The 19,715-nt window shown below is 43.6% G+C and overlaps 1 protein-coding gene across 2 annotated transcripts in view; it reads right to left on the reverse strand.

The window, feature by feature from the left end:
• Elmod1 (ELMO domain containing 1) overlaps nt 1-14,278 on the reverse strand; it is a 56,988-nt gene extending 42,710 nt beyond the window's left edge. The window contains exon 1 of one of the 2 annotated variants that reach the window (XM_006243083.5): nt 13,966-14,278. The gene's annotated coding sequence lies outside the window, so the exon portion shown is untranslated. The remainder of the gene's footprint in view (nt 1-13,965) is intronic. The other variant, NM_001191579.1, reaches the window with a different exon arrangement.
• Between the last annotated feature and the right edge of the window lie 5,437 nt (nt 14,279-19,715).

Genomic DNA, 19,715 nt, shown 5'->3' on the forward strand with positions numbered 1-19,715 from the left:
CTTTCTTAGGAAAATGGATGTTAAACGCCTCAATCGACAATAACACTAGTAAAACAAACTCTAAATTTCCCACCTGGAAGAAAAAAAAAAGCCCTAGCTCTTATTTTTCCTATAAAAATGAGTCCGATTATAAACCATGCGTGTGAAGCTCGGCGGGGCCCTGCAGTGACTTGTCTCCCCGCGTACAGAGATGAGCAGATCCAAAGAGAAAGATCAAATGGCCAAGCTTGCTGATCAAACACCCAGAGGCGAGTTGGCACTTCAGTATGGGGCTGTGCTGTTATCTGCCTTTTCTCTCTTTTCCCAGCTGGGAGGGAAGGGACAGTGATCACTGGTCCACAGCTTCTGAAAGGCTCCTGGCCCCCCAACATCAGGGGACTTGAGCCTCCTTCTTTGAGCATGAAGTTCCCTGGGGTTCTTTGTGAAGTACCACAGAGTAAACCCATCTCTTCCATGCAGCTATTGAACGCCCCAGGGAAGGAGTTGGAGACTCCACTAGAGGCAGCAGAGTTCCTGTCTTCAGAATCTTAATCCCTACGTGGGGGGGGGGGGGGGGCAGAAAAGCAAAAGAAAAAACTACTTTCCCTTCAGTCTTCAAATTTTAACTGACTGTATCCTCTAACAACCAAAATGCTTGCCGGTTCATGCTGCTTACACGTACGTAAAAAACAAGCCACTATTTTAAAAACTTATATAGAGTACATTTAATAATAAAATGCGATCCTCTGTCTCCCAAAGGCATGTGGCTACCACCGCCTGGTATAGAATCCGATCTTAAGAATTCAATCTTAGTTTAAGCTTTTGTGGAATTAATAACAATTAATATTTGCCCACAACTTGCTAATAGCTGGGCAACAACCAGGAGGTTTTGCTTGTATAAACTTTGTCCTAGCCCCCCGTGAAGTGAACCATAATGATCGTCTCCACTTGCAGCTGGGGAAATGGAGCGAGAGCGGTTAAGGGATCTCCTGAGGAAGGGCTTTGGTAGGCAGAGGCAGAGCTGAGATTCAGAGGCAGTGGTACTCAGCTCTCTTCGGAGAGGCCTCTAGAAGCCACTGGAACAATATTCCAGGTAGACGTGGGAAAGAGAATAAAAACCGCATTTAATTTACACGAAAGTGCAAAGCCAGGAAGCCATCAAAGGTGTGGGTCACACATGAATCCCAAACCTCGCAGCATCCAGGGGCAGCCACTCGGAGACCCGCTTCCAGGAACGCCTGACTTCGTGTGTTTATGGCCTTTTGAGAATGTGATGCAATAAAGATAGAGATGGCACTCCTCAGGCAGGCAGAGATTTAGGAATCCGTTAAACACGGACGCAAAGTGGGCCTGGAGAGACGAGACGGCTCAGTGGTTAAGAGTACTGGCTGCTCTTCCAGAGGACCGGGGTGTGACTCCCAGGACTCACACCCTGGTTTATAACCTTCTTTAGTGCCAGCCTCAGGGGATCCTTCGCCCTCTTCTGGCCTCCTCAGGTACTGCATGCAGGTGGCGCATAGATTAAACAATGCGGGTTAAACACCCTCACATAAAGTAGACGTCGGATAAACATTGCTTTAAGAATAAGAAATAGATGTGTTTCTTCCTTACCCACCCCTTCCTCGGTATGTTTAGGTGGAGGAGACAAAAATGGAGGGAACACGTGAGCAGCTCTAGCAAAGACTTGCACTAACAAACGCCTGAAGCTGATGTGCTTTAAAGATCAGGTGAACTCGGTTCACACCAGTTCTTTACTGTGCTCTGCATGTATGCTTGTCTATAGATGATTTCCAAAGAAAACAAACCCCCCTCCAAAACGAGCGTGCCAGCAGGGAACACATCTGCATGGACACCAAGCAAGGACAGATTGCGGGTGAGGAGTCTGGGCAAAAATAACTCTCCTGAACTGCTGTGGCAGGCAGAGCCGCAAACCGAACAAGAGCGCCATCAGTCTTTTCAGGCCGAATGGGCCTAGCGTCAGATTTAGGTTGGGTGAGTAAATAGATCTAAATTAGGAAATTCGGATAACGTCTGTATTTTCAGCCCGCTTCATGTTCTGAGAAGTAAGCAACCTCTACAAGGGTATATGAGAGACTCGTGGTTTTTACAAGGATATAATGCACCCAAGACAACACATTTGACAGAAAGGACAGGGAATGGGAGGGATTAGTAAGGTAATGGAGGGACAAAATGGACTGGAATGGAAAAGAAGAGAAGAAAAACCCCAAGGCTGCACACATTTGGAGTGTGGATAAAATGCAATTTGTGGTTTAAGGTATTCACATAAGGACAGAAAACTAGCGCTATGAAAAATTAGCACCCCGGGGAATGGAGAAAGTCTTTGTGATTGCATGGTGACTGCTCACACATGGCACTGAGCATATCCCTCTAGAGGTGTAAGGCTCACATGTAACCATCTCCCTAAGGCCAAGTTCCAGAGCCTTTCTTTCCTCTGTCCTCAGCAATCAGCTTCAAAACTGCCCTGCTGACACGCACGAACATGACAACTAGGGAGGCCTTTCCCTTCTGCAGACGTGATCACTCATCTGCGGTTTATTTTGTGATTTATAGCAATGGCAGTCCATGTTCACCATACAAGTCAGGGCCGCCCATAAATTTACTTATGGCCAGCTTCCACAACATGTGCTTGTCAGCCTTTCAGGGCAGTGAAGGATTGGCTAGTGCAGTTGATGAAACCTGTCTCTGACTTTTACAAGATCCCGGAAGTCTAGAAATATAATAGCACACTTGACACAAAACATTCTTAATATTTTCATTTCGAAAATTAAGGTTCTAAATAAGGATCACAATAAAAGGCAGTAAGTACATAGACACAGTTTTTCACATTCAAGGTAAAATGCTCTTTCTTGAATAGAAGCTTTGGAGTGGAGAAGGACTGGAGGCTGTATTACCAAGTCTGACTATTATGATGTTTTAAGTAATGTGGAAGCTTTACCCTGGTATAAATAAACCCTTTCCTGTGTTTATTTCCTTAGTTTTAGCTTTGTGTATGTGTGCGTGTCTGTGGCTAGATATGTACACACAAGTGCAGGCGGCCACGAGAGCCAGAGGTCCTCACATTTGTGTGGCGAACACTTTACAGATTGAGCCGTCTCTCCAGGTCCTTCCCGAGCCCTTTACTGAGACTATGATGGTGGGTTTCAGTGATATCCTAGGCTCAGTGAAACATGGATGGGGAAACCTGGGGGAACAGAATGGTGGTGATCAAGATATGACACACTCGAGCAAGTTCCAAACTTTTAAACCTTAAAAAGGAAAGAAAATCGTTGCCTGTTGGAAGGGATGAAGCACAATGTGTGTTGTTCTGACAAATATCCTTTCTTATGCCAACCTCCTACTTCCAAACTGGAGCACTCTTTACAGTCGCTGTGCTCGCAGATTCATGTCTTCACCCTCAGTTTGCTGTCCGGGTTCCTACCTTTTGTTTACTTGTCCCCAGAGCACTAGTCTATGCCCAGCAAGTTGACTTCTCTCATGAACACTTAGAGAATTGATAAACATCTCCCCCACTGGACCTCTCAGAATGCCTTGAGTCCTAGTAGCTGGTGCATACCCCTCCATCAGCACTGGATTAACCCCGCACAGGGTTTTACTAGTGCAGAAACAGGAACTAGTGGGCCAGGAGAGATCTTACTTACAACCTTACCATTCAAGAAGCTAGGGCAGGTGTATTGACAAGAGTCAGAGCCAGTCTGGGCCACTTTCTCATAAAACCAAATCCAAACAAAACAAACTCCTCTCTCTCTCTCTCTCTCTCTCTCTCTCTCTCTCATTTAAGCAGAAAACTCATTTGTCATGAAATAATCCCCAGATTTCCAGGTAGGCAAAAAAGACGCTTAACATATGACATAGAAGCAGCACATATGACATAGGAGCAGCACATATGACATAGGAGCAGCACATATGACATAGAAGCAGCACATATGACATAGAAGCAGCACATATGACATAGGAGCAGCACATATGTCATAGGAGCAGCACATATGACATAGGAGCAGCACATATGACATAGGAGCAGCACATATGACATAGAAGCAGCACATATGACATAGGAGCAGCACATATGACATAGGAGCAGCACATATGACATAGGAGCAGCACATGTGACATAGGAGCAGCACATATGACATAGGAGCAGCACATATGACATAGGAGCAGCACATATGACATAGGAGCAGCACATATGACATAGGAGCAGCACATATGACATAGGAGCAGCACATATGACATAGGAGCAGCACATATGACATAGAAGCAGCACATATGACATAGAAGCAGCCTACTAAGAAACCTCTACTGCGGACACCAGGCTGGCACTGCTTCCACACTTGTCTAGCATTGGTAGAGGGGATTTAATGGCTGCAACTCCTGGAATGGATGTCAGAAACAGGTCTAAGGTTCAAATGCGTGTGGAAAAGGAAACGTTTGGCACCTCCAAGCCGTTGTGAAAAGTAGGATCTGTTTTGTAATGCAGGAGAGTCCCATTGTGGTTAATTTCATGTGTCAACTTGATTGGGGCAAGGCATTCCAATTATTTTATTTCTGGGTATGGCTGTGAATGTAGTTTCTGTGTAACATCAGTGTTTGAATCCCTATATTCAATAAAGCATATTTCGCTTCCCAGTGTGAGTCGACATTATCCAATATGCTGTGGGTCTGAGTGGAAGAACAAAATGGAGGTGGGAGGGAGTCGCCTCTCACATGGTGGGCTGAGCAGTGATGTCTTCTTGCCCTTGGGTAGAATACAACAGCTTCTTTGGGTCTCTGGTTTGCAGACAACAGATTTGTGAAATTTTCAGCTGCTACATTCAAAACAGTCCATTCTTTATAATAAATATACACACACTACACACACACACACACACACACACACACACACACACACACACACACACACGGGGGCGGGGGGAGAGAGAGACAGAGAGAGAGAGACATACAGAGAGACAGAGAGAGACAGAGAGAGAGAGAGAGAGAGAGAGAGAGAGAGAGAGAGAGGGAGAGAGAGAATGTGTGTGCGCGAATGGTTCTGTTTCTTTGGATAGCAGTGAATACAGTCCTCAGTATAAGATAGGATTTTGAAGCTCCTGTTTAAAAAGAGTAACAAACATCCACTCTATAGTATAAAGAAATGTCTCTGAAAGCCAAATAACGATGTAGAGGGATGCCTGGACTACACACCCACTGTCACGCTCAATTAGATGTACAACTTAAGTCAGGTGCCTAATTGCTATTTTGTCTTTTTGTTTTTACTTTTTTTTTTTCTGAAGCTGAGGACTGAACCCAGGGCCTTGCACCTACCACTGAGCTAAATCCCCAACCCCAACACATGCCTAATTGTATGGCTGGTGAAAAATAATCATCCTTTAGAATGAACAATTTCAAATATGAGTTTCATAACTAAAGAGTATTCTGGAAATAACCCAGTGGTAGTCACAGAATAGATGCACATATTTAATTGTTGATTGGTTTATGATTGTCAGCTGTCTAGGCAATAATTAAGTATAAAATAATAAAGTTATATATTAATTTTAAAATGAAGGACAGAGGTACAATAGTTATCTGTTTCATATAGTCTGTTAAGTTGAATTAGAAATTGGCAGACTCATGTGCAAACACCTAGGAATTCAATTTGATTTTTAGGTCATCTGAGTCCAAGGCCTACTCAGGGGGACAGGGGGATTGTTCTTTCTTCTTACATCTCCAGAGCTGTCCCAAGTGAGTCACTTTACAGTGTGCTGTACATTTTCTTCTGACACGCTTTGATTTGAGCATGGATTGTTTGTAAACGCAACCAAAGGTTCTTCTCTTCATATTCAGTGAACTAAAATGGTTTCCATAGTCCAACAGGAGCTGAACTGGGACTTCCACACTCTGGCCTTGGAACTGATGTTAAATCCTAAATGAACTTCCTATCCATCCTTTTAATTACATAATCATAGTCTTGATTTTTTTTTCTGGGCCAAGGAATATCAAGTTGGATCCTGACTATTATCCAAATTCTCTATTCTTTAAGAAGTTCATGATGACCTATGTAGATCTGGATCATTGATAAAGTACAGATATTGTGGCCAATATGGAGTTCTAAAGTAAATCATTTCCACATTTTGTCAACATGGTTGGTCAGCATGAAGCCACATCTCAGACTTAAATTCTGCATCTCACTCTTGTTCAAGAGACTCATTGACAAGCTCTGTCCCCTAAGGATTTGATGTATATGTATTTTTATGAATCTATCATATACATTTCTAGATGAGGTATTATTTAAAAGAATAGTGGAAGAAAATATCTGGTACAGTATAGAATGACAACTAAGCTGTAACCTCCTGTCTCGTTAAATCTTGATTGGTATTTATTGGGCTCACACATTGGGCTGTGTGCACATTATACATGGAACAGATATGAAGGTGTTCTATGTGAGGCATTTTAATAAAGGGCTTTTAAATTATGGCATGCAATATACATCTCAATTAACACAGTTCTAATGAGTGCTTACCATTTTAGGGGACCCTATGATTAAGTTTCACAACCCGAAGTTAATTGCTCCCATTTTTTAAAGCTTTAAAATTTCAATGGATCTTCAGGCTAAGTGTCCCACTTTGGTAGCAGGATTTAGAGAAATCCATCTGGAACTGATCAGGAAACTTTTTTTCCTGCTGGTCAGCTTTTGCAGTGCTGGAATGTGTTATGTAAGCCACTGGAAGAGAAAAGGCACTAGTCTTACCTAGGACTAGATCCTGCATGATACAAAACTGACCTGCCAGGCAAGCTACATTGCTGGCACAAGAGTGGAGTGACTGTGCTGGAGGCAGCCGGCTGTTTTCTAACTGGATGTTGGGCGTGCTCCACAGTGCATGCCAGATCCTGTGAGTCTGTCTCTGAGAGGGCTGTAGGCCACAGAGGAACCCATCATGGATGTTTTGCCAAGTGGTCCTGTTGTCAAATTGCATTCTAAATATCTGTGTGACACCCACAGATCAGTGATGTTCCCAACCTTGGTCAGAGAAGATTCTTTTTGTAATGGGCAGCAGTTAATACAGAGACTCAAAATTGGTCCAAGAGAATAAACGGCTGTGGGTGCCTAGGCCTAATCAGAGATCCATAAAAACTGCTCCCTTCCCAGGACTCAGGAAACACCATGGAAGACGGAGCAGAAAGAATGCAGTCACTGGAGCATGGGAGGAATGACATAGAATGCTGTCTGGACATGACATCATCACTGCACTCCTGAGCTCACAGCAGCTCATGACTACAGCAGATCAGGATAGTCAAAGTTCCATATGGATATGGGCGGGGCTCGAAGTGGGCGGGGCTCATATATGGGCGGGGCTCGGATGTGGGCGTGGCTCAAAAGGCATCATCTTTAGCTAAGGCTCTACTGGCAGTTAATGACCACCAGAGGAGAGAGAATCATTTTTCTTTTGGAGTATGGCTGCTGATAGACTGCCCATCGCCCCAGACCCATAGGCAGATGGATAGCACTAACTTGACTCAGTGAAGTATTAAAAAAGAAAAAAAGAAAAAAAGGAAGGAAGAAAGAGACAAAGAAAGGAACATAGAAAGCAAGACATAAAATCATGTGAATTTGGGAGAGGATGTGTTGGTAGGGTTTGGTAGGAGTTGGAGGAGGGAGGAAAGGTGGATCATTAAAATTCCTTGTATAATTATATAAAAGTCTCAAAGAATAAATACAAATATTACATTTAAAAGTTAGGTGTCAAAGTACAGCATGGTGGTGCATGCCTTTAATTCCAACACTTGGGAAGCAGAGGCAGGAGGATCTTTGGGAGTTCAAGGCCAGCCAGAGCTCCATAACAGAGAAATCCTGTCTCAGAAAACAAGAAAATAAAGGGCCTATGACACTATGCAAGTCTTAGAAAATTTGTCTTTCAGATTCTGAATAGAATACCTCTTTGCTTTGAAAGAAAAGGGGAAGGGTATACATGTGCAATAAGTGTGCTCACTGCAATGAGTGGTTTACGCTTTAAATATTTACAGTGCCAACTGGCGAGTGTAAAGAAAGAAAGACATAGGGAACGGAGTTTCTGTCTTTAATGATTGATATCTGTTAGACTAATGCCCCAAATCAAAACATCTGTGAGGTAAATAAACAATTGGTTTCATTGTGAACAAAACCTTTAAAACACATGGCAGGATCTGGAGAGTGGTCGGGGGCACGCCCTGCTGTGTCAGAGGGCTGTAGTTTCTAGACCCATGCCCACTGTCTGTAAGTCTGGTTCTAGAGGATTCAATGTCCTCTTTTGGCTTCTGAGGACACGGGCACCCTCACACAGACACAAGCACAGATATTTGTAGAGAGTTAGTTTTTTTTCACCAAGTAGTTGCACAAGGAAAACTAGGGAGGAGAGTGGCTTAACTAAGTTCTTATGTCAGGCATTTTAATTAATAAGTTCAGCCTAATAATTAAACCAGAAATGTCATTGCCAGAGCATGTGAAGAAGCCTGAGCCTGCGTCATTAGCTTACTTGTGACTGATCTGAAAAAGAACTTTTAGTTTGGAGTGTGTGTGTGTGTGTGTGTGTGTGTGTGTGTGTGTGTGTGTGTGGGCGTGTACACATATTTGAGTGTGCACAGTCATGCATCAGAGTGTCTGTGAGATCAGAGGACAATCTGCTGGACTTGGTTCTCATCCTCCAATCTGTGGAGCCCAGTGCTCAAAGTCAGATCACTGGGCTTGACATTGCCTTTTCTGTCTGATCCATCTTCATTACAAAAGACTAATTTTTGGTTTTGGTTTTGGATTTGTCTGAGACTTTTTTCTTTTTGAGATAGGGTTCCTGCCTGGCTAAAAAGTCGTTGTGTGTACCAGGCCGGTCTTGAAAGAATAGAGATCTACCTGCCTCTGCCTCCTAAATGCTGGGACTAAAGGTGTGACTGACTTTTAAGAGGAACTTAATACATTCTAGTTCGGTAACAAGCAAACTGCTCCACCTCTAACGTGTAAAAATTAAGAAAATCCAACCTGTGTTATCATTCCATGCCATGAAAACCATCCTATAGAATATAGTCACTTAGCAAAAGCTTTCTAATTTATTTGAGAACAAAACTATTCAGCTACTGAAGCCACAGGAAGGCCTCAAGTACATTTTATAGATACAGACATCAGGGGTGGCATCAGATCACTATTTATAACCTTCATACCTTCTGACTTATAGTAAAGAAACTAGTGTTAAGATCTGATGCTATTTGCCCGCAGTCAACACAAGGGGGCTGGAAGGTTACGTGCTCACGGGGCGGAAGAACATTCTGTATATGGAATGTTTACGAAGGACTTAGACTGAATCTGGTATCACCTGAGGCTCTCTGGGTGATAGCCCACACCAGCTGTCTCCCGGGACCACTGCAGTAAATCTTCTTCTAATAAGCTGTGTGTGCCCACAGGAAATGTTGAAAATATGACCTAGGCTCTAATTGCCTTGAACTTGAATAGTTTCAGTATATCCCTTGGTCACAGTTCTCTCTCTCTCTTTCTCTCTCTTTCTCTCTCTTTCTCTCTCTTTCTCTCTCTCTCTTTCTCTCTCTCTCTTTCTCACATAATCTGAAAATTATGACAGGAAATTAAGGCAGGAAAATGTTTGACTTTCTGCAAAGAGGATTGGTGTAAGTTCCTGAATTAGACCGTTCTCTGTTTCATCTTTAGGATGGTAATTTACTTGATGAGACTATTACACGATATATCTCAGTAGGGTGTAATTCTTATGATTTTGAGAATTTGTGTTACAATCCGAGCTGGTGCTTTTAATCCCAGTTATTCAAGACTGAGGCAGGGGGATCACAAGTTCAGGACCTTCCATGACTACAGAGAAAGTTCAAGGCCACCCTGAGTACTTAGTAAAACTGTCTCAAAATAAAGAGTTTTTTTTTCTTTTCAATTTAGGGATATAATACAGCTTAGTACTAAAGGTTTGCTTGTCATAAAACCCTAGGTGTCCTCCCAGAACCATTTAAAAAAAAGTGAAAATTAGCCACACATTTGAACCTCTTCTATATGGAGATTGCTAAATAACTAGGTTTCTTGATGGAAGGGTAATCTAAATTGGCATTCTATTCCTGGGCACTGGAGTTTTGCCAATTAGAATCATGAAGAAATGACTGGCTTTTCTCTACACGGACTGCCTGGGTTTAACCTTCAACTTCCACACGGTATCCTATCCGGTGCTCAGCAGTAGTACTCTGGGTCTCTACAGACACAATTGTGTTTGCTGTGGTATTGTTTAGGCATTAATTTCACTTGTCACACTGAGTAGGCACTCTCTGGTACTACAAGCATATGGTCATTTTCACACGGTGCTCTTTTTATAGAGTATACTTTCTCCCCATCACCGGCATCTGCTTCCTCAAAGATAATTCAACAGAAACAGAAAATGATAGCAATTTAATGTCTTTTCTCACTCAGAGCAACAGATTTTCTAAAACCCAAGCATATGCTTATCTTATTTCAAGAAATTGTACCAAAAGAAACTGAATATTGATTGGCACCTCACGGGATACATTTAAATATCTAAATTTATATAAAAGTAAAAATGTAAAGGAACAACGCATTTCAATACTGTACGGTGGTCTTTTTGTTTGTTTGTTTTAATCTGAAGAGACCAGGATGGCAGTGAAATAACGAAAGAGGACTGAATGATGTCTGACAAAGGGAGGGCCACCTGCTTTATAATATACAGTGAAAGGAGCCGGAGATGGCTCACTGGTTAAGAGCACTGGCTACTCTTCATGAGGACCCAGGTTCAGATCCCAGCACCCACATGGCAGCTCACGACCAACTGTAATTTCAGTTCCAGAAGAGCCGTTGTCCTCTGTTGGCCCCCGAGGGTACCAGGCACACATTTGGTACACAGACACACATGTACAGACATCCATGCAGGCAAAACACTTAACACATATTAAAAACAATTAAAGTTTTTTTTAATAAAAATGCAGTGAGATACCTTTGCTCAGATGCCATTTGCCGGTCCCTACATGAGTCTCATCTCGGTTCCTTCTTCTTTCCCATTAAGAACTATTTGAAACTCGGTCTTAGAGGGGAGGGGAGAAAACAATATAGGAGCTGTAAAGATGGGGAGGGGTGTGCTGTGAAACACTGTTTCAGGACATCAGGGGGCCATTTTGGTTTTTCTAACCGAGGCCAATGGGTAAAATCCTGTAACTTGTACCTCCATCTGGCTCCCACGACACGCTCTTTACACCTTTCTCCCATGATAAGAACTCACTCTCATATCTGAGGCCATCCCTGTCAACACTGCTGGACAGCTGAAGATGTCATTCCTTGAGCAGAGATGTCTAGCAGAATTCCATGTCTTCCCCCAGGCTCTTATGTCACACACACACACACACACACACACACACACACACACACACACACACACACACACACAGCCCTCACACTTCTGGCGAAGCAACTCCTACATAAGCTGGTGTAAATCCATCTCTGGCTCCTGTTTCTTCTCCTCTTTGGATTCTGTGCAGCTCCTACAGAAACTAACAAGAAGCATCTGGCAGTTCTGTGCAGAACAAAGAATTCCCACTTTCAGGTCTGAGTTAGTTACTGTCAACAGCTCAGGAGCTGAGAGCTTGCCCCAGATCATCTGCAGAGCGGCATATGACTTCTGTTCCACTTGGGCTTTTTTGACTCATGAGTGACCCAAAAAGAGGAGGAAAGAAATGTCTTCATTATAGGCTTTCCAGAAAAAAAAAGTCTTCCTAATCCAAACCAAATTTCAGAGAAACAACTAATAATTCTACAAGTATAATTCCAAGTACCATAGTGACATATCTAAATTAAAACCGTATCTGCTGCTGATTTGAAATTCAGATTTAGTGAAGCAACCTAAATTTGCTGTATCAAACGACCCTAAAAATGATTTTTAAAAAAATCCTTGGAAGGTGCAGGGTCTGCTTCCTTGACACCCCTGGAAGTTTGTGTCTGAGGTCTGCAAACTTCCCAATCAGCCAGATTTTTACATCTGTGAACCCATCTGGGTTTATTTCTGAGCAATTTGGTGACGTGCTTGAGGAAATGTTACCTATTATGTAATAGTTTCCTTATTTTGTTAATTCTATAGAACTCCCTCACGACACCACCTATCAACAATTTTTAGCACAGTAGCACAGACAGTGATGTTGGCTTCAAAATCTCTCGAAAAGCCAACACCGATATATTTTTCAGTTAAATCAGCAAGACGCACTAGAGAAAATGAGCAAATTTTCATTTCAGGGTTTTTTTCTTCATTAATTGAACACAGCAACACCACTGTCCTCGACTGGGGGAAGCAGCCTGGCAGGCGGAGGTGGAGGCCGTGATGTAACTGCCATAGGTCTTTGTGGGAAAAGCCTTCCCTAAATGTGAAACATACGCACGTAAACTGAAGCCCCTCAGGCTCCTCCTCGTATGTGTGGATTTACAAGAGAGAATTATTATTGTCTCTCTCATTCTTCACAAGAAGGCTTGAGCTTTTGGTCAATAAAAAAATTCCTTATAGAAGGGTCAAGATTACCTGTCTCCCACACACCTGGGGCTCAGGGGGAGGGGAGCTGACTGTCGCTGAGTACCATCATAGGGTACTGACAACTAGCAATGTGTCACTTTACTGGTTAATTGTGATGGCACAGCAGAGTTATATAGCTCAAAGTTTAGGTCTGCTACAACCCAGAAAGTTCCCTGAAATAAAACATTATTTTGCTGTTCTTGAGAGCAATATCTTACAGAGAAAGACATTCGGGTCCCCTCCTCCGCCCCCCGTAAGAGAGGTTAAGAAGAAATATCTCCTGAGGGTGAGGAATGTTGTGCCTTTGGCAAAATTTCAACCAGACTGATCTCAAAAGGAAACTTCCAGGGAGAAAATGACTAAGACAGTTGTTACTCCGTGTTGTCATAAGACAACAAGGAATTATGACGTTTATCCCAGTGTAGGCATGCTACCTGCTTTCCACCATATTGGCAATAGCAGCTAAGGACGGTTGTCAAGCGACCGATACAGGATGCACAGGCTGTTGAGATGCAGAACAAAGCCTGGATGGTTGCCTAAAATCGGTCTCTCCAAATGACAGCTCCAATTTATGACACCAGTCTCAGGCTGGAGGGGATTTGCAACGTCTTTTTCTCGGTCGGTGGTGGGAAAGAGATGATATTGGGAAAGCTCCGAGCAGTGACCGGGCCTTCCATCTGTCTGTGCGGGGCAGAAAGGCTTACACACATATTCATTAAACTTGATCTGAAGCAAGCGAGTCTGTGAGGTCGTTTCTGAAATATTCATGAGGTCTGTTACCGGACTCGCCACTTAGAGGTTGAGCAGAAACACTGAGAGGGGGAGCAGTCGGTGCCCACACTTGGAAATAAAGACACTAGGAAAAACAGCACACCTCCGCTCCACTGTTCTGTTCTAACAGCTCTCAGGGCTGTTCTCCGCCTGCCTGTTCAACTGCACCTGCCCAGGAGATGCTCCAAGAGTGGAGTTTCCCGGAGTGGGAGGAGGTGCGCTCCCCAGCCCCGCAGACCTGGCTCAGGGTGGAGGCTCAGAGACCTCCAGTCTACAGCTCTGCCACTCTGCCGCCTGGCACCGCCCTGGGGCCTGGCCAGCCGGACCGAGGGCTCCCCAGGGGCCGGGACCCTCCACTGGCCCCAACCAGGCCACCCTTTGTCCCCCGCTTGGGATCTCTCCCTAGACGGCTGCAGTGGCGTTCAGTCGCTAGGCGACCCGCGCCCCGGGGGACGCAAACAGCTTCCAGCGCTGACCCGCAGCGCCGCGGGTGTTCATTTCCCCGCTCAGGATGAGAAAGAGGATTTAGTCTCGGGTGACTCTGGCGCTCCTGCACCCAGGTTGTGCGCACTTTCATCCACGTCCCCTCACTGTCCCCATTTCTTTTGTACCCTACACAGGTCAGCCGTCACCTCTCTTTTCTCCAAGGGCATTCACCCTTGGCTCCTCGGGGGTCGCGACTCACCGGGTCAGGGACAGCAGTGGGCTCAGCAGTTCTGGGATCGCGACAGCGTGGTCTCCATCTCCGCCTTCGCTTCTGCTACGCACTAGCGACCGTGATCGCCGCGGCTGGTCCCAGCGCGGGAGCTGGGCAGAGGCGGCCGCGGCTGCCGCACTGGCTGCGGGCGCGGGAGGGGCGGGGGCGGGGCGGGAATCTGGGTCGCGTGGAGCCCTGCAAGCCGGGATGCACCCTGGGCAGCGGGCAGAGAGGAGGCGACCGAGAGCAGCTGGGAGGGCATGCAGAGGTTTCCCTGGGAGCAAGACGCGGGCGGCTACAGAGCATGCTCAGTCGTGGAACCCCGGGGCGCGGGCGCGGCGGGGGAGGAGTGAGCGAAGGCCCCCTGCGCCAGAATGTGGGAAGAAAGGGTTAAAACTGCGCACTTGCCCACAGTGGCCTAGTTGAATTGTGCACGAGTCAGAGTCGAACAACCCTAAAGAAGTCCGGGCTGTAAACCTGGGAAGACCTGTCAGTGGGATTCCTGAAGAATCTAGGGCAAGGTGTGCCCTCCCTGGAGGATTGTCCAGAAGTCAAAGTTTGTTTTTATTTCGACCTCCTCCTAATCCGGATACCCAACCCTCACTTGCTTTCCTGTGTGTTCTAACTCCCAGGCATCCCCTTCCTCCCCTGATTCCTACAGGTCAGGTCAAGTTGTCAAAGAGCCAGCTCTTTAATTGGGTGTAACTGAGAGCTCGGGTCAATCTTCCCAGGTTCATACCTGTGTTTCATCCAGAGCTTCATAAACAATAGCTCATTAGAAGTCTCAGTGTAATGGGATAAGTTATAGATATCCCGGTCTGTAGTTATTGGGGGAACACTGCCTCGCAGTGGAATGGCCTAACTCCTGAACACCTACCCCCTTTCTCTCAGTCCTATTTTCGGTTTTATGTAGAACATTTTCACAGATAAGAGTTTCTGGACAACACAGGGAAATTGACTGTTCTTCAAAAGGCTTTGATTTTGCTCGTGGCGTTCCGTTCTTTCTGGTTTACCTTACCTGCTCCATGCCTCTTTATGACGACCTCTCACTCTCCGATCAATGCTACCTTCTCTGGAAACGTGGCTCCAGTAGAAATTAATGCCTGGCTGTCAGAGATCATCCAGGCACACTGCTGTTTCATAGGTGAGTTGGTTACTGCTGTGTAAGAAGGCGAGACGACCGAGACAACTGTTTTGTGCAGGCACTGAACAATGTGCCCAGAAGGAAAAAAAAAAAAAACAGAGAAAGACAGGGTTTTCCTCCTCAGAGAATTTACAATCCGTTGAAAAGGACAGGTCAGCCAGTATGGTGGCAGCACTTGGGAGGCAGAAACAGGTGGGATTTCCTGAATTTGAGGTCTACATAGTGAGTCCAACAACCACCACAAAACCAGAGACAGGCAATAAATACCTAAAATAGAGATTACCATCAAGGACAAAGGTCACATTGTTTTTCACTTTGTGTTATTCATCAAACGAATCTACAGAGGCTTGACTTATCTCTCTGAAACAATGGATACAAGTATTAATAATAACCCCAGGCTAACCAGAATGTGTGGGTCCTTGCTAGTCTGTTGTTAAACCATTGATTATTTTTCTCTCCTTTCATTTGGTTCCATCAGCTAAAACTGTTCTAATGTCAAATTATTTGTAGAAAGAACTTGCCATCCCAAGTAATGAATAGGAGGTGTGTGTTGGGGGAGACAGAGCATCCAGTCTCCACATTATTGCATCCATTATCTAATTTAAGGAACGGTATTTGTTAAATAGCCAAAGTCAGCCTAGATTCCCAGATCCCATGAATCCCACACAACTTCTTACCACCTATCCCTCTATTTATGGGAATAGCTATTCTCCAAAATATATCATTTGATCTTCATACCTTCCTACAGTCTGGATGATGATGTAAGCATTTCACTCGGATCCTGTTGTTGTCTGAGCCCGAGAACCAATTTTTCTGAAGCTTGTTTGTACAACCATGATGACTAATGACCAACTATTTTGACACTGTGTGATGTGGACACCTCCAGGCTAAGGTCTCATCCATCGTTTTATTAAAGAACTTAGCAGATGACTAATAGATAGGGGATCCTCAGTGAGTTTATCAACTACAGGAATGCTGCTCCTTTGTACCACAGTTCTTTTTAATGGGCCTTCCTACTAAATGTAGAGTAAATTCCACATCATGCAACTTAAGTTGGCTCTTGCCTGGTCTATAAATTTCCTACTAGCCACAAATCTACTTTTTTTTCTTCTGGGTTATGAGTTGTTTTTGGATGAAGAGGAAGAAGAAGAAGAAGAAGAAGAAGAAGAAGAAGAAGAAGAAGAAGAAGAAGAAGAAGAAGAAGAAGAAGAAGAAAGAAGGGGAAGGGGCCACCAAGTGTGGTGATGTACACCTTCACACCTAGCACCTGGGAGCCCAAAGCAGACAGATCTCTATGAATTTGTGGCTAGCCTGTTCTACATAGGCCAGACAGAGCTACATAGTTAGGCCTCATCTCAGGAAAAAGAAACAAACAAAAAAGCAAAACGGAAAAACTCAAACTTGATCAAAAGATTAACACGCGACCAACAGCAAAGAGATTGAGACCATGTGAATTATCTTTTAGAAATAATGCATAAAGAATCCACAGAGGAGGACCTTGTATCCATAGTCACAGCAGGAGAGCTGAAGAGGAAGGAGCAGAATTAGAGGCTGCTGTTCTCTGTCATCTCCTCAGGCTTGGTGCTGACTCACCCTTAGTAACACAGAACTCAGGTCTTTCTGGGATAGTGACATACTCCTTGATGGCATCATTTATTGAACACTCTCTTTAGGAATTTATTTGGCTAAGAATTTCCCCACCCAAAGGTTTCTTTCTTTAGCAAGATTCGATTGAGCAAGAAGCAACAGGAATGTCTCATCTGGATCACTTGTGGGCGGGGCGGGTGCTGGGGCCCATCTGTTTATTCTCAGTCTAGCCTGAGTTTCAAGTGTTGTGATTCTGAGAACCAGGAATTGGGAGAGGACTCTTGGGTGGATTTTCTTAGTAAAAAGAAAATCCTTGGATTTAAAATGTTTTAGGTCTTGTGTAAGTTTGCTTAGTTGTGTGAAGTTGAGACGTGAATAGAAATTCACCATGATTTGTAGAAAAATATGGATTTTATAGACCAGTGGGGTTCTCGGGCAAAGCTGAAGTGGCAGGGGCACTCAGCGTGACTAGTAACATCTACAAGTATCATCGGCGATAGTCCTGGATCTTCAGTTACTTAGGCTTGAAGGACTCATTGTCTTGACTCTCTGTTTACTTCCAACACTGACTAGAAGACTCAAGCAGTATATGGTCAATGTGGCAAAAAAAATGCCACCTTTCTTTTTTTTAATGCCCCCTTTCTAATCCTTTGGGGAAGAACTCTCCACCCTAGAGAAAAGACAGATGTTATATGTGGGAAGAAAGTAGTTACCTATTTGGGAGAAGAGAAAACAAGGAATTATGGAAGAGTCTTTAATCAGTAATCAATAATGCAACAATATCATAACTGGTCTTTTTTTTCAGGAATGGGTACCCAAATAACCTCAGCGATTCTGCTACTGCATGCTATCTTCATGAGTACTGTGGTCTTTTCCTTCCTCTTTGTGTTTTCTGTCACAATAAACTTTGTTGGCTTTGGAGAGAGATGGATATGGTCCCACAATGTAGATATAGTGAAAAATTGAGTTAGTTTAATTGGAAGAATTCTGGTGGACACTCAGTTCAGAACAAAGAAAAAGTATAAGCAAAAAATTCGTGTAAAATTACATTTTAAACAGATGGCTTGGCCACATAAAATTACTGACAGAGCATCTCCGAAGGAGGCCAACATTTACACATTCCCTTACTGAGAGTTTATTCTGAACCACATTATGATTTTTTGGGGTGGGAGTTCTTTCTAAATATTTTCAAATGTAAGACTAATACTTTTACATTCATAACATTTTGTACAGATATTGAACAAAGACAGGACACCAAAGTAATGATGATGCAATATCCTATCATATGACCTAATGTTGAGGGTCTTCGTTACTCCACAATAAAGGGAAGAAAGCCTGTGGGTTTATGGGTGTTGCTGTTTGTTTCATACAAGGCTTCACTCTGGGGTCCATCTTGGCCTGGAACTCACTGTGCAGCACAGACTGAGCTCAAAGCATTTCTCCTGGCTCAGCAGCATCAGTGTGAGCGGCCCAGCCAAGCTTGTTTAGTTTTGAGATGAAGTCTTCCTCTGCAGTCCAAGCTGGCCTCAAACTCTCCATCCCCTTCCCCCACCTTCCCAGCGTGGGGACCACAGGTGCCAGCCTCAGGACTTAGCCAGAATCACGAGCTTTTTAGTTTTAGAAACTGAAGATTTCTGATTCTTTTGAATGTCTAGACAATTAATTTCCTTTCAGATGAGGCACATTGAAGGTCAAATTTGTTATAGATATTGGGGCTTTGAATTTATTTTTTTCTTACCAGCTTGCAGCAGAAAGACACGAAATGGGATACGGAGCATACATTCTCTTCCATGGTAGTTGTTTAGCTGGAAAGAAACGTTTGGTTTTGGTTTTTGTTCAAAAATTTGTAAAGGTTTTTAAATATATCCACGAATTTAATTAAAATGCCACATCATATGGACTATAAAATATTTTATATACTAAGAGAAGAGAGATACATTTTTGTACCTATAATTATCTTTAAATTTTAAACCTCACTTTTTTGTGATGATAATGATGATGATAATGGTAATTGTGTGTGTGGGAGTACATGGGTCATGGCTCCTATGTAGAAGTCAGAAAACACCTTGCTTCAGGGATCAAACTTTAAAGCAGATGCCCTTACCTGCTAAGCCATCATGCTGGCCTTGAATATATATGTGTGTGTGTGTGTGTGTGTGTGTGTGTGTGTGTGTGTGTGTGTGTGTGCATAGCTATTGATATATATGATTTAATTTAGTTTATTGTAAGGGCATTTTGCCTGCATGTATGCATATATGCTATACACATGCTAGGCACCTGAGGAGGCCAGAAAAGGGTCCCTTATCTACTGGAACTGGAATTAGCAATAGTTGTGAGTCACCACTCTGTGCTGGGAAGCAAACCAGGGTCCTCTGAGAGAGAAGCAAGTGCTTTTAATCACTGAATGATCTCCAGCCCAGTCTGATTTAAATAAGTCAAAGCAACATATTTATGTATATTTTTGGAATTATGGGTTGTAAGTGTACACTGAATAAGTATTAAATAGATGAGAGAGAGAGAGAGAGAGAGAGAGAGAGAGAGAGAGAGAGAGAGAGAGAACATGGATGAGTGAATAGGTGAGTGAATAACATAGCAAATAAGTGGACAGACTCTCATCTCTCCAGAGCTTTGTGAGACTATTTAAATTTCAGACATTTTGTTTCATTGTATTCCAGATGACATATCTTCATTCATTCATTCATTCATTCATTCACTCATTCATTCACTCATTCATTCACTCATTCATTCATTCACTCATTCATTCATTCACTCACTCATTCATTCATTCATTGCCAGGATCTTGCTGTATAACGTTGGCTGGTCTATAACTCTCTATAGACCTACAGGTATCTGCCTGCCTTTACCTCATGAGTACTAGGCTGGATCCCTAAACACACACACACACACACACACACACACACACACACACACACACACCCCTATGTATATAATTTATACATCTGATGTAAACACATACATCTATCTATATAATTTATACATCTGATGC

This window comes from Rattus norvegicus, chromosome 8 (assembly GCF_036323735.1).
Source record: "Rattus norvegicus strain BN/NHsdMcwi chromosome 8, GRCr8, whole genome shotgun sequence".
Classification (NCBI taxonomy): Eukaryota; Metazoa; Chordata; class Mammalia; order Rodentia; family Muridae; genus Rattus; species Rattus norvegicus.